The 13,517-nt window shown below is 37.0% G+C and overlaps 9 non-coding genes across 9 annotated transcripts; all 9 read right to left on the bottom strand.

The window, feature by feature from the left end:
- Window positions 1-791: 791 nt before the first annotated feature.
- On the bottom strand, window positions 792-864 carry TRNAK-UUU (transfer RNA lysine (anticodon UUU)). Its single transcript has one exon. It is a non-coding gene; the product is annotated as a tRNA-Lys (tRNA).
- Window positions 865-2,492: 1,628 nt separating this feature from the next.
- On the bottom strand, window positions 2,493-2,565 carry TRNAK-UUU (transfer RNA lysine (anticodon UUU)). The gene has a single exon. It is a non-coding gene; the product is annotated as a tRNA-Lys (tRNA).
- A 260-nt stretch (window positions 2,566-2,825) lies between these two features.
- Window positions 2,826-2,898, bottom strand: TRNAK-UUU (transfer RNA lysine (anticodon UUU)). The gene has a single exon. It is a non-coding gene; the product is annotated as a tRNA-Lys (tRNA).
- A 611-nt stretch (window positions 2,899-3,509) lies between these two features.
- Window positions 3,510-3,582, bottom strand: TRNAK-UUU (transfer RNA lysine (anticodon UUU)). Its single transcript has one exon. It is a non-coding gene; the product is annotated as a tRNA-Lys (tRNA).
- A 1,976-nt stretch (window positions 3,583-5,558) lies between these two features.
- TRNAK-UUU (transfer RNA lysine (anticodon UUU)) lies at window positions 5,559-5,631 on the bottom strand. The gene has a single exon. It is a non-coding gene; the product is annotated as a tRNA-Lys (tRNA).
- A 1,626-nt stretch (window positions 5,632-7,257) lies between these two features.
- TRNAK-UUU (transfer RNA lysine (anticodon UUU)) lies at window positions 7,258-7,330 on the bottom strand. Its single transcript has one exon. It is a non-coding gene; the product is annotated as a tRNA-Lys (tRNA).
- A 1,959-nt stretch (window positions 7,331-9,289) lies between these two features.
- TRNAK-UUU (transfer RNA lysine (anticodon UUU)) lies at window positions 9,290-9,362 on the bottom strand. The gene has a single exon. It is a non-coding gene; the product is annotated as a tRNA-Lys (tRNA).
- Window positions 9,363-11,656: 2,294 nt separating this feature from the next.
- On the bottom strand, window positions 11,657-11,729 carry TRNAK-UUU (transfer RNA lysine (anticodon UUU)). The gene has a single exon. It is a non-coding gene; the product is annotated as a tRNA-Lys (tRNA).
- A 610-nt stretch (window positions 11,730-12,339) lies between these two features.
- TRNAK-UUU (transfer RNA lysine (anticodon UUU)) lies at window positions 12,340-12,412 on the bottom strand. Its single transcript has one exon. It is a non-coding gene; the product is annotated as a tRNA-Lys (tRNA).
- Window positions 12,413-13,517: the final 1,105 nt, after the last annotated feature.

The raw sequence follows: 13,517 nt of genomic DNA, 5'->3' as shown, positions 1-13,517 counted from the left end.
TCTATCACTAAAAGTATGATCTGAATAGCTTGACATTTAGTGTCTATTGATGAAATACATTTAATTTGCCTCTTGGTTGAAGGTGTACATTCTTAAACAGTTTGTGATTTTCCCACTCTGCAATATGTTCCATTTCACAAAATGATACGTTGCTTAAAAGACACTCGCCCGAACAGGGACTTGAACCCTGTACCCTCAGATTAAAAGTCTGATGCTCTACCGACTGAGCTATCCAGGATCTTCTGTGGTGACATTGCACAACTACTGTGCAATTACTAAAGTAGGAAAATCTCTCTATCACTAAAAGTATGATCTGAATAGCTTGACATTTAGTGTCTATTGATGAAATACATTTAATTTGCCTCTTGGTTGAAGGTGTACATTCTTAAACAGTTTGTGATTTTCCCACTCTGCAATATGTTCCATTTCACAAAATGATACGTTGCTTAAAAGACACTCGCCCGAACAGGGACTTGAACCCTGTACCCTCAGATTAAAAGTCTGATGCTCTACCGACTGAGCTATCCAGGATCTTCTGTGATAGGTCGCAAAAATGCAGAAAGTTCGTAATACAAAAAACAAGTCATATCAAATGATGACAACTACTAGTTACTGTGCAATTACTAAAGTTGGACAATCTCTCTATCACTAAAAGTATGAACTGAAAAGCTTGACATTTAGTGTCTCTTGATGAAATACATTTAATTTGCATCTTGGTTGAAGGTGTACATTCTTAAACACTCTGCACTATGTTCCATTTCACAAAAACGACACATTGCTTAAAAGACACTCGCCCGAACAGGGACTTGAACCCTGGACCCTCAGATTAAAAGTCTGATGCTCTACCGACTGAGCTATCCAGGCTATTCTGTGATAGGTCGCAAAAATGCAGAAAGTTCGTAATACAAAAAACAAGTCATATCAAATGATGACAACTACTAGTTACTGTGCAATTACTAAAGTTGGAAAATCTCTCTATCACTAAAAGTATTATCTGAATAGCTTGACATTTAGTGTCTATTGATGAAATACATTTAATTTGCCTCTTGGTTGAAGGTGTACATTCTTAAACAGTTTGTGATTTTCCCACTCTGCACTATGTTCCATTTCACAAAAATGACACATTGCTTAAAAGACACTCGCCCGAACAGGGACTTGAACCCTGGACCCTCAGATTAAAGTTCTGATGTTTTACCGACTCCAGGCTCTTCTGGAGTTTGTCGCAAACCTATAGAAAGTTCGTAATACTAAAACCAAGTCAATTCAAATGGTGACAACTACTGTGCAATTACTAAAGTAGCAAAATCTCTCTATCACTAAAAGTATGATATGAATAGCTTGACATTTAGTGTCTATTGGTGAAATACATTTAATTTGCCTCTTGGTTGAAGGTGTACATTCTTAAACAGTTTGTGATTTTCCCACTCTGCACTATGTTCCATTTCACAAAATGACACATTGCTTAAAAGACACTCGCCCGAACAGACCCTTGAACCCTGGACCCTCAGATTAAAAGTCTGATGCTCTACCGACTGAGCTATCCAGGCTCTTCTGTGATAGGTCGCAAAAATGCAGAAAGTTCGTAATACAAAAAACAAGTCATATCAAATGATGACAACTACTAGTTACTGTGCAATTACTAAAGTTGAAAAATCTCTCTATCACTAAAAGTATTATCTGAATAGCTTGACATTTAGTGTCTATTGATGAAATACATTTAATTTGCCTCTTGGTTGAAGGTGTACATTCTTAAACAGTTTGTGATTTTCCCACTCTGCACTATGTTCCATTTCACAAAAATGACACATTGCTTAAAAGACACTCGCCCGAACAGGCACTTGAACCCTGGACCTTCAGATTAAAGTTCTGATGTTTTACCGACTCCGGGCTCTTCTGGAGTTTGTCGCAAACCTATAGAAAGTTCGTAATACTAAAACCAAGTAAATTCAAATGGTGACAACTACTGTGCAATTACTAAAGTTGGAAAATCTCTCTATCACTAAAAGTATTATCTGAATAGCTTGACATTTAGTGTCTATTGATGAAATACATTTAATTTGCCTCTTGGTTGAAGGTGTACATTCTTAAACAGTTTGTGATTTTCCCACTCTGCACTGTGTTCCATTTCACAAAAACGACACATTGCTTAAAAGACACTCGCCCGAACAGGGACTTGAACCCTGGACCCTCAGATTAAAGTTCTGATGTTTTACCGACTCCAGGCTCTTCTGGAGTTTGTCGCAAACCTATAGAAAGTTCGTAATACTAAAACCAAGTAAATTCAAATGGTGACAACTACTGTGCAATTACTAAAGTAGCAAAATCTCTCTATCACTAAAAGTATGATATGAATAGCTTGACATTTAGTGTCTATTGGTGAAATACATTTAATTTGCCTCTTGGTTGAAGGTGTACATTCTTAAACAGTTTGTGATTTTCCCACTCTGCACTATGTTCCATTTCACAAAATGACACATTGCTTAAAAGACACTCGCCCGAACAGGGACTTGAACCCTGGACCCTCAGATTAAAAGTCTGATGCTCTACCGACTGAGCTATCCAGGCTCTTCTGTGATAGGTCGCAAAAATGCAGAAAGTTCGTAATACAAAAAACAAGTCATATCAAATGATGACAACTACTAGTTACTGTGCAATTACTAAAGTTGGAAAATCTCTCTATCACTAAAAGTATGAACTGAAAAGCTTGACATTTAGTGTCTCTTGATGAAATACATTTAATTTGCATCTTGGTTGAAGGTGTACATTCTTAAACACTCTGCACTATGTTCCATTTCACAAAAACGACACATTGCTTAAAAGACACTCGCCCGAACAGGGACTTGAACCCTGGACCCTCAAATTAAAAGTCTGATGCTCTACCGACTGAGCTATCCAGGCTATTCTGTGATAGGTCGCAAAAATGCAGAAAGTTCGTAATACAAAAAACAAGTCATATCAAATGATGACAACTACTAGTTACTGTGCAATTACTAAAGTTGGAAAATCTCTCTATCACTAAAAGTATTATCTGAATAGCTTGACATTTAGTGTCTATTGATGAAATACATTTAATTTGCCTCTTGGTTGAAGGTGTACATTCTTAAACAGTTTGTGATTTTCCCACTCTGCACTGTGTTCCATTTCACAAAAACGACACATTGCTTAAAAGACACTCGCCCGAACAGGGACTTGAACCCTGGACCCTCAGATTAAAGTTCTGATGTTTTACCGACTCCAGGCTCTTCTGGAGTTTGTCGCAAACCTATAGAAAGTTCGTAATACTAAAACCAAGTAAATTCAAATGGTGACAACTACTGTGCAATTACTAAAGTAGCAAAATCTCTCTATCACTAAAAGTATGATATGAATAGCTTGACATTTAGTGTCTATTGGTGAAATACATTTAATTTGCCTCTTGGTTGAAGGTGTACATTCTTAAACAGTTTGTGATTTTCCCACTCTGCACTATGTTCCATTTCACAAAAACGACACATTGCTTAAAAAACACTCGCCCGAACAGGGACTTGAACCCTGAACCCTCAGATTAAAAGTCTGATGCTCTACCGACTGAGCTATCCAGGCTCTTCTGTGATAGGTCGCAAAAATGCAGAAAGTTCGTAATACAAAAAACAAGTCATATCAAATGATGACAACTACTAGTTACTGTGCAATTACTAAAGTTGAAAAATCTCTCTATCACTAAAAGTATTATCTGAATAGCTTGACATTTAGTGTCTATTGATGAAATACATTTAATTTGCCTCTTGGTTGAAGGTGTACATTCTTAAACAGTTTGTGATTTTCCCACTCTGCACTATGTTCCATTTCACAAAAATGACACATTGCTTAAAAGACACTCACCCGAACAGGGACTTGAACCCTGGACCCTCAGATTAAAGTTCTGATGTTTTACCGACTCCAGGCTCTTCTGGAGTTTGTCGCAAACCTATAGAAAGTTCGTAATACTAAAACCAAGTAAATTCAAATGGTGACAACTACTGTGCAATTACTAAAGTAGGAAAATCTCTCTATCACTAAAAGTATGATATGAATAGCTTGACATTTAGTGTCTATTGGTGAAATACATTTAATTTGCCTCTTGGTTGAAGGTGTACATTCTTAAACAGTTTGTGATTTTCCCACTCTGCACTATGTTCCATTTCACAAAATGACACATTGCTTAAAAGACACTCGCCCGAACAGACCCTTGAACCCTGGACCCTCAGATTAAAAGTCTGATGCTCTACCGACTGAGCTATCCAGGCTCTTCTGTGATAGGTCGCAAAAATGCAGAAAATTCGTAATACAAAAAACAAGTCATATCAAATGATGACAACTACTAGTTACTGTGCAATTACTAAAGTTGGAAAATCTCTCTATCACTAAAAGTATTATCTGAATAGCTTGACATTTAGTGTCTATTGATGAAATACATTTAATTTGCCTCTTGGTTGAAGGTGTACATTCTTAAACAGTTTGTGATTTTCCCACTCTGCACTATGTTCCATTTCACAAAAACGACACATTGCTTAAAAGACACTCGCCCGAACAGGGACTTGAACCCTGGACCCTCAGATTAAAGTTCTGATGTTTTACCGACTCCAGGCTCTTCTGGAGTCTGTCGCAAACCTATAGAAAGTTCATAATACTGAAACCAAGTAAATTCAAATGGTGACAACTACTGTGCAATTACTAAAGTAGGAAAATCTCTCTATCACTAAAAGTATGATCTGAATAGCTTGACATTTAGTGTCTATTGATGAAATACATTTAATTTGCCTCTTGGTTGAAGGTGTACATTCTTAAACAGTTTGTGATTTTCCCACTCTGCAATATGTTCCATTTCACAAAATGATACGTTGCTTAAAAGACACTCGCCCGAACAGGGACTTGAACCCTGTACCCTCAGATTAAAAGTCTGATGCTCTACCGACTGAGCTATCCAGGATCTTCTGTGATAGGTCGCAAAAATGCAGAAAGTTCGTAATACAAAAAACAAGTCATATCAAATGATGACAACTACTAGTTACTGTGCAATTACTAAAGTTGAAAAATCTCTCTATCACTAAAAGTATTATCTGAATAGCTTGACATTTAGTGTCTATTGATGAAATACATTTAATTTGCCTCTTGGTTGAAGGTGTACATTCTTAAACAGTTTGTGATTTTCCCACTCTGCACTATGTTCCATTTCACAAAAATGACACATTGCTTAAAAGACACTCGCCCGAACAGGGACTTGAACCCTGGACCCTCAGATTAAAGTTCTGATGTTTTACCGACTCCAGGCTCTTCTGGAGTCTGTCGCAAACCTATAGAAAGTTCATAATACTGAAACCAAGTAAATTCAAATGGTGACAACTACTGTGCAATTACTAAAGTAGGAAAATCTCTCTATCACTAAAAGTATGATCTGAATAGCTTGACATTTAGTGTCTATTGATGAAATACATTTAATTTGCCTCTTGGTTGAAGGTGTACATTCTTAAACAGTTTGTGATTTTCCCACTCTGCAATATGTTCCATTTCACAAAATGATACGTTGCTTAAAAGACACTCGCCCGAACAGGGACTTGAACCCTGTACCCTCAGATTAAAAGTCTGATGCTCTACCGACTGAGCTATCCAGGCTCTTCTGTGATAGGTCGCAAAAATGCAGAAAGTTCGTAATACAAAAAACAAGTCATATCAAATGATGACAACTACTAGTTACTGTGCAATTACTAAAGTTGAAAAATCTCTCTATCACTAAAAGTATTATCTGAATAGCTTGACATTTAGTGTCTATTGATGAAATACATTTAATTTGCCTCTTGGTTGAAGGTGTACATTCTTAAACAGTTTGTGATTTTCCCACTCTGCACTATGTTCCATTTCACAAAAATGACACATTGCTTAAAAGACACTCGCCCGAACAGGGACTTGAACCCTGGACCCTCAGATTAAAGTTCTGATGTTTTACCGACTCCAGGCTCTTCTGGAGTGTGTCGCAAACCTATAGAAAGTTCGTAATACTAAAACCAAGTAAATTCAAATGGTGACAACTACTGTGCAATTACTAAAGTAGGAAAATCTCTCTATCACTAAAAGTATGATATGAATAGCTTGACATTTAGTGTCTATTGGTGAAATACATTTAATTTGCCTCTTGGTTGAAGGTGTACATTCTTAAACAGTTTGTGATTTTCCCACTCTGCACTATGTTCCATTTCACAAAATGACACATTGCTTAAAAGACACTCGCCCGAACAGACCCTTGAACCCTGGAGCCTCAGATTAAAAGTCTGATGCTCTACCGACTGAGCTATCCAGGCTCTTCTGTGATAGGTCGCAAAAATGCAGAAAGTTCGTAATACAAAAAACAAGTCATATCAAATGATGACAACTACTAGTTACTGTGCAATTACTAAAGTTGGAAAATCTCTCTATCACTAAAAGTATTATCTGAATAGCTTGACATTTAGTGTCTATTGATGAAATACATTTAATTTGCCTCTTGGTTGAAGGTGTACATTCTTAAACAGTTTGTGATTTTCCCACTCTGCACTATGTTCCATTTCACAAAAATGACACATTGCTTAAAAGACACTCGCCCGAACAGGGACTTGAACCCTGGACCCTCAGATTAAAGTTCTGATGTTTTACCGACTCCAGGCTCTTTTGGAGTTTGTCGCAAACCTATAGAAAGTTCATAATACTGAAACCAAGTAAATTCAAATGGTGACAACTACTGTGCAATTACTAAAGTAGGAAAATCTCTCTATCACTAAAAGTATGATCTGAATAGCTTGACATTTAGTGTCTATTGATGAAATACATTTAATTTGCCTCTTGGTTGAAGGTGTACATTCTTAAACAGTTTGTGATTTTCCCACTCTGCAATATGTTCCATTTCACAAAATGATACGTTGCTTAAAAGACACTCGCCCGAACAGGGACTTGAACCCTGTACCCTCAGATTAAAAGTCTGATGCTCTACCGACTGAGCTATCCAGGATCTTCTGTGATAGGTCGCAAAAATGCAGAAAGTTCGTAATACAAAAAACAAGTCATATCAAATGATGACAACTACTAGTTACTGTGCAATTACTAAAGTTGGACAATCTCTCTATCACTAAAAGTATGAACTGAAAAGCTTGACATTTAGTGTCTCTTGATGAAATACATTTAATTTGCATCTTGGTTGAAGGTGTACATTCTTAAACACTCTGCACTATGTTCCATTTCACAAAAACGACACATTGCTTAAAAGACACTCGCCCGAACAGGGACTTGAACCCTGGACCCTCAGATTAAAAGTCTGATGCTCTACCGACTGAGCTATCCAGACTATTCTGTGATAGGTCGCAAAAATGCAGAAAGTTCGTAATACAAAAAACAAGTCATATCAAATGATGACAACTACTAGTTACTGTGCAATTACTAAAGTTGGAAAATCTCTCTATCACTAAAAGTATTATCTGAATAGCTTGACATTTAGTGTCTATTGATGAAATACATTTAATTTGCCTCTTGGTTGAAGGTGTACATTCTTAAACAGTTTGTGATTTTCCCACTCTGCACTGTGTTCCATTTCACAAAAACGACACATTGCTTAAAAGACACTCGCCCGAACAGGGACTTGAATCCTGGACCCTCAGATTAAAGTTCTGATGTTTTACCGACTCCAGGCTCTTCTGGAGTTTGTCGCAAACCTATAGAAAGTTCGTAATACTAAAACCAAGTAAATTCAAATGGTGACAACTACTGTGCAATTACTAAAGTAGCAAAATCTCTCTATCACTAAAAGTATGATATGAATAGCTTGACATTTAGTGTCTATTGGTGAAATACATTTAATTTGCCTCTTGGTTGAAGGTGTACATTCTTAAACAGTTTGTGATTTTCCCACTCTGCACTATGTTCCATTTCACAAAAACGACACATTGCTTAAAAGACACTCGCCCGAACAGGGACTTGAACCCTGGACCCTCAGATTAAAGTTCTGATGTTTTACCGACTGAGCTATCCAGGATCTTCTGTGATAGGTCGCAAAAATGCAGAAAGTTCGTAATACAAAAAACAAGTCATATCAAATGATGACAACTACTAGTTACTGTGCAATTACTAAAGTTGGACAATCTCTCTATCACTAAAAGTATGAACTGAAAAGCTTGACATTTAGTGTCTCTTGATGAAATACATTTAATTTGCATCTTGGTTGAAGGTGTACATTCTTAAACACTCTGCACTATGTTCCATTTCACAAAATGACACATTGCTTAAAAGACACTCGCCCGAACAGACCCTTGAACCCTGGACCCTCAGATTAAAAGTCTGATGCTCTACCGACTGAGCTATCCAGGCTCTTCTGTGATAGGTCGCAAAAATGCAGAAAGTTCGTAATACAAAAAACAAGTCATATCAAATGATGACAACTACTAGTTACTGTGCAATTACTAAAGTTGGAAAATCTCTCTATCACTAAAAGTATTATCTGAATAGCTTGACATTTAGTGTCTATTGATGAAATACATTTAATTTGCCTCTTGGTTGAAGGTGTACATTCTTAAACAGTTTGTGATTTTCCCACTCTGCACTATGTTCCATTTCACAAAAACGACACATTGCTTAAAAGACACTCGCCCGAACAGGGACTTGAACCCTGGACCCTCAGATTAAAGTTCTGATGTTTTACCGACTCCAGGCTCTTCTGGAGTCTGTCGCAAACCTATAGAAAGTTCATAATACTGAAACCAAGTAAATTCAAATGGTGACAACTACTGTGCAATTACTAAAGTAGGAAAATCTCTCTATCACTAAAAGTATGATCTGAATAGCTTGACATTTAGTGTCTATTGATGAAATACATTTAATTTGCCTCTTGGTTGAAGGTGTACATTCTTAAACAGTTTGTGATTTTCCCACTCTGCAATATGTTCCATTTCACAAAATGATACGTTGCTTAAAAGACACTCGCCCGAACAGGGACTTGAACCCTGTACCCTCAGATTAAAAGTCTGATGCTTTACCGACTGAGCTATCCAGGATCTTCTGTGATAGGTCGCAAAAATGCAGAAAGTTCGTAATACAAAAAACAAGTCATATCAAATGATGACAACTACTAGTTACTGTGCAATTACTAAAGTTGGACAATCTCTCTATCACTAAAAGTATGAACTGAAAAGCTTGACATTTAGTGTCTCTTGATGAAATACATTTAATTTGCATCTTGGTTGAAGGTGTACATTCTTAAACACTCTGCACTATGTTCCATTTCACAAAAACGACACATTGCTTAAAAGACACTCGCCCTAACAGGGACTTGAACCCTGGACCCTCAGATTAAAAGTCTGATGCTCTACCGACTGAGCTATCCAGGCTATTCTGTGATAGGTCGCAAAAATGCAGAAAGTTCGTAATACAAAAAACAAGTCATATCAAATGATGACAACTACTAGTTACTGTGCAATTACTAAAGTTGGAAAATCTCTCTATCACTAAAAGTATTATCTGAATAGCTTGACATTTAGTGTCTATTGATGAAATACATTTAATTTGCCTCTTGGTTGAAGGTGTACATTCTTAAACAGTTTGTGATTTTCCCACTCTGCACTGTGTTCCATTTCACAAAAACGACACATTGCTTAAAAGACACTCGCCCGAACAGGGACTTGAACCCTGGACCCTCAGATTAAAGTTCTGATGTTTTACCGACTCCAGGCTCTTCTGGAGTTTGTCGCAAACCTATAGAAAGTTCGTAATACTAAAACCAAGTAAATTCAAATGGTGACAACTACTGTGCAATTACTAAAGTAGCAAAATCTCTCTATCACTAAAAGTATGATCTGAATAGCTTGACATTTAGTGTCTATTGATGAAATACATTTAATTTGCCTCTTGGTTGAAGGTGTACATTCTTAAACAGTTTGTGATTTTCCCACTCTGCAATATGTTCCATTTCACAAAAATGACACATTGCTTAAAAGACACTCGCCCGAACAGGGACTTGAACCCTGGACCCTCAGATTAAAGTTCTGATGTTTTACCGACTCCAGGCTCTTCTGGAGTTTGTCGCAAACCTATAGAAAGTTCGTAATACTAAAACCAAGTAAATTCAAATGGTGACAACTACTGTGCAATTACTAAAGTAGGAAAATCTCTCTATCACTAAAAGTATGATATGAATAGCTTGACATTTAGTGTCTATTGGTGAAATACATTTAATTTGCCTCTTGGTTGAAGGTGTACATTCTTAAACAGTTTGTGATTTTCCCACTCTGCACTATGTTCCATTTCACAAAATGACACATTGCTTAAAAGACACTCGCCCGAACAGACCCTTGAACCCTGGACCCTCAGATTAAAAGTCTGATGCTCTACCGACTGAGCTATCCAGGCTCTTCTGTGATAGGTCGCAAAAATGCAGAAAGTTCGTAATACAAAAAACAAGTCATATCAAATGATGACAACTACTAGTTACTGTGCAATTACTAAAGTTGGACAATCTCTCTATCACTAAAAGTATGAACTGAAAAGCTTGACATTTAGTGTCTCTTGATGAAATACATTTAATTTGCATCTTGGTTGAAGGTGTACATTCTTAAACACTCTGCACTATGTTCCATTTCACAAAAACGACACATTGCTTAAAAGACACTCACCCGAACAGACCCTTGAACCCTGGACCCTCAGATTAAAAGTCTGATGCTCTACCGACTGAGCTATCCAGGCTCTTCTGTGATAGGTCGCAAAAATGCAGAAAGTTCGTAATACAAAAAACAAGTCATATCAAATGATGACAACTACTAGTTACTGTGCAATTACTAAAGTTGGAAAATCTCTCTATCACTAAAAGTATTATCTGAATAGCTTGACATTTAGTGTCTATTGATGAAATACATTTAATTTGCCTCTTGGTTGAAGGTGTACATTCTTAAACAGTTTGTGATTTTCCCACTCTGCACTATGTTCCATTTCACAAAAACGACACATTGCTTAAAAGACACTCGCCCGAACAGGGACTTGAACCCTGGACCCTCAGATTAAAGTTCTGATGTTTTACCGACTCCAGGCTCTTCTGGAGTCTGTCGCAAACCTATAGAAAGTTCATAATACTGAAACCAAGTAAATTCAAATGGTGACAACTACTGTGCAATTACTAAAGTAGGAAAATCTCTCTATCACTAAAAGTATGATCTGAATAGCTTGACATTTAGTGTCTATTGATGAAATACATTTAATTTGCCTCTTGGTTGAAGGTGTACATTCTTAAACAGTTTGTGATTTTCCCACTCTGCAATATGTTCCATTTCACAAAATGATACGTTGCTTAAAAGACACTCGCCCGAACAGGGACTTGAACCCTGTACCCTCAGATTAAAAGTCTGATGCTTTACCGACTGAGCTATCCAGGATCTTCTGTGATAGGTCGCAAAAATGCAGAAAGTTCGTAATACAAAAAACAAGTCATATCAAATGATGACAACTACTAGTTACTGTGCAATTACTAAAGTTGGACAATCTCTCTATCACTAAAAGTATGAACTGAAAAGCTTGACATTTAGTGTCTCTTGATGAAATACATTTAATTTGCATCTTGGTTGAAGGTGTACATTCTTAAACACTCTGCACTATGTTCCATTTCACAAAAACGACACATTGCTTAAAAGACACTCGCCCTAACAGGGACTTGAACCCTGGACCCTCAGATTAAAAGTCTGATGCTCTACCGACTGAGCTATCCAGGCTATTCTGTGATAGGTCGCAAAAATGCAGAAAGTTCGTAATACAAAAAACAAGTCATATCAAATGATGACAACTACTAGTTACTGTGCAATTACTAAAGTTGGAAAATCTCTCTATCACTAAAAGTATTATCTGAATAGCTTGACATTTAGTGTCTATTGATGAAATACATTTAATTTGCCTCTTGGTTGAAGGTGTACATTCTTAAACAGTTTGTGATTTTCCCACTCTGCACTGTGTTCCATTTCACAAAAACGACACATTGCTTAAAAGACACTCGCCCGAACAGGGACTTGAACCCTGGACCCTCAGATTAAAGTTCTGATGTTTTACCGACTCCAGGCTCTTCTGGAGTTTGTCGCAAACCTATAGAAAGTTCGTAATACTAAAACCAAGTAAATTCAAATGGTGACAACTACTGTGCAATTACTAAAGTAGCAAAATCTCTCTATCACTAAAAGTATGATCTGAATAGCTTGACATTTAGTGTCTATTGATGAAATACATTTAATTTGCCTCTTGGTTGAAGGTGTACATTCTTAAACAGTTTGTGATTTTCCCACTCTGCAATATGTTCCATTTCACAAAATGATACGTTGCTTAAAAGACACTCGCCCGAACAGGGACTTGAACCCTGGACCCTCAGATTAAAAGTCTGATGCTCTACCGACTGAGCTATCCAGGCTCTTCTGTGATAGGTCGCAAAAATGCAGAAAGTTCGTAATACAAAAAACAAGTCATATCAAATGATGACAACTACTAGTTACTGTGCAATTACTAAAGTTGAAAAATCTCTCTATCACTAAAAGTATTATCTGAATAGCTTGACATTTAGTGTCTATTGATGAAATACATTTAATTTGCCTCTTGGTTGAAGGTGTACATTCTTAAACAGTTTGTGATTTTCCCACTCTGCACTATGTTCCATTTCACAAAAATGACACATTGCTTAAAAGACACTCGCCCGAACAGGGACTTGAACCCTGGACCCTCAGATTAAAGTTCTGATGTTTTACCGACTCCAGGCTCTTCTGGAGTTTGTCGCAAACCTATAGAAAGTTCGTAATACTAAAACCAAGTAAATTCAAATGGTGACAACTACTGTGCAATTACTAAAGTAGGAAAATCTCTCTATCACTAAAAGTATGATATGAATAGCTTGACATTTAGTGTCTATTGGTGAAATACATTTAATTTGCCTCTTGGTTGAAGGTGTACATTCTTAAACAGTTTGTGATTTTCCCACTCTGCACTATGTTCCATTTCACAAAATGACACATTGCTTAAAAGACACTCGCCCGAACAGACCCTTGAACCCTGGACCCTCAGATTAAAAGTCTGATGCTCTACCGACTGAGCTATCCAGGCTCTTCTGTGATAGGTCGCAAAAATGCAGAAAGTTCGTAATACAAAAAACAAGTCATCAAATGATGACAACTACTAGTTACTGTGCAATTACTAAAGTTGGAAAATCTCTCTATCACTAAAAGTATTATCTGAATAGCTTGACATTTAGTGTCTATTGATGAAATACATTTAATTTGCCTCTTGGTTGAAGGTGTACATTCTTAAACAGTTTGTGATTTTCCCACTCTGCACTATGTTCCATTTCACAAAAACGACACATTGCTTAAAAGACACTCGCCCGAACAGGGACTTGAATCCTGGACCCTCAGATTAAAGTTCTGATGTTTTACCGACTCCAGGCTCTTCTGGAGTTTGTCGCAAACCTATAGAAAGTTCGTAATACTAAAACCAAGTAAATTCAAATGGTGACAACTACTGTGCAA

The sequence above is a fragment of the Taudactylus pleione genome, unplaced genomic scaffold (assembly GCF_031769625.1).
Source record: "Taudactylus pleione unplaced genomic scaffold, aTauple2 ptg000454l, whole genome shotgun sequence".
NCBI classification, from domain to species: domain Eukaryota; kingdom Metazoa; phylum Chordata; class Amphibia; order Anura; family Myobatrachidae; genus Taudactylus; species Taudactylus pleione.
The sequence above is the reverse complement of the archived record's forward strand: the minus strand, read 5'-3'. Positions and strand labels throughout refer to the sequence as shown.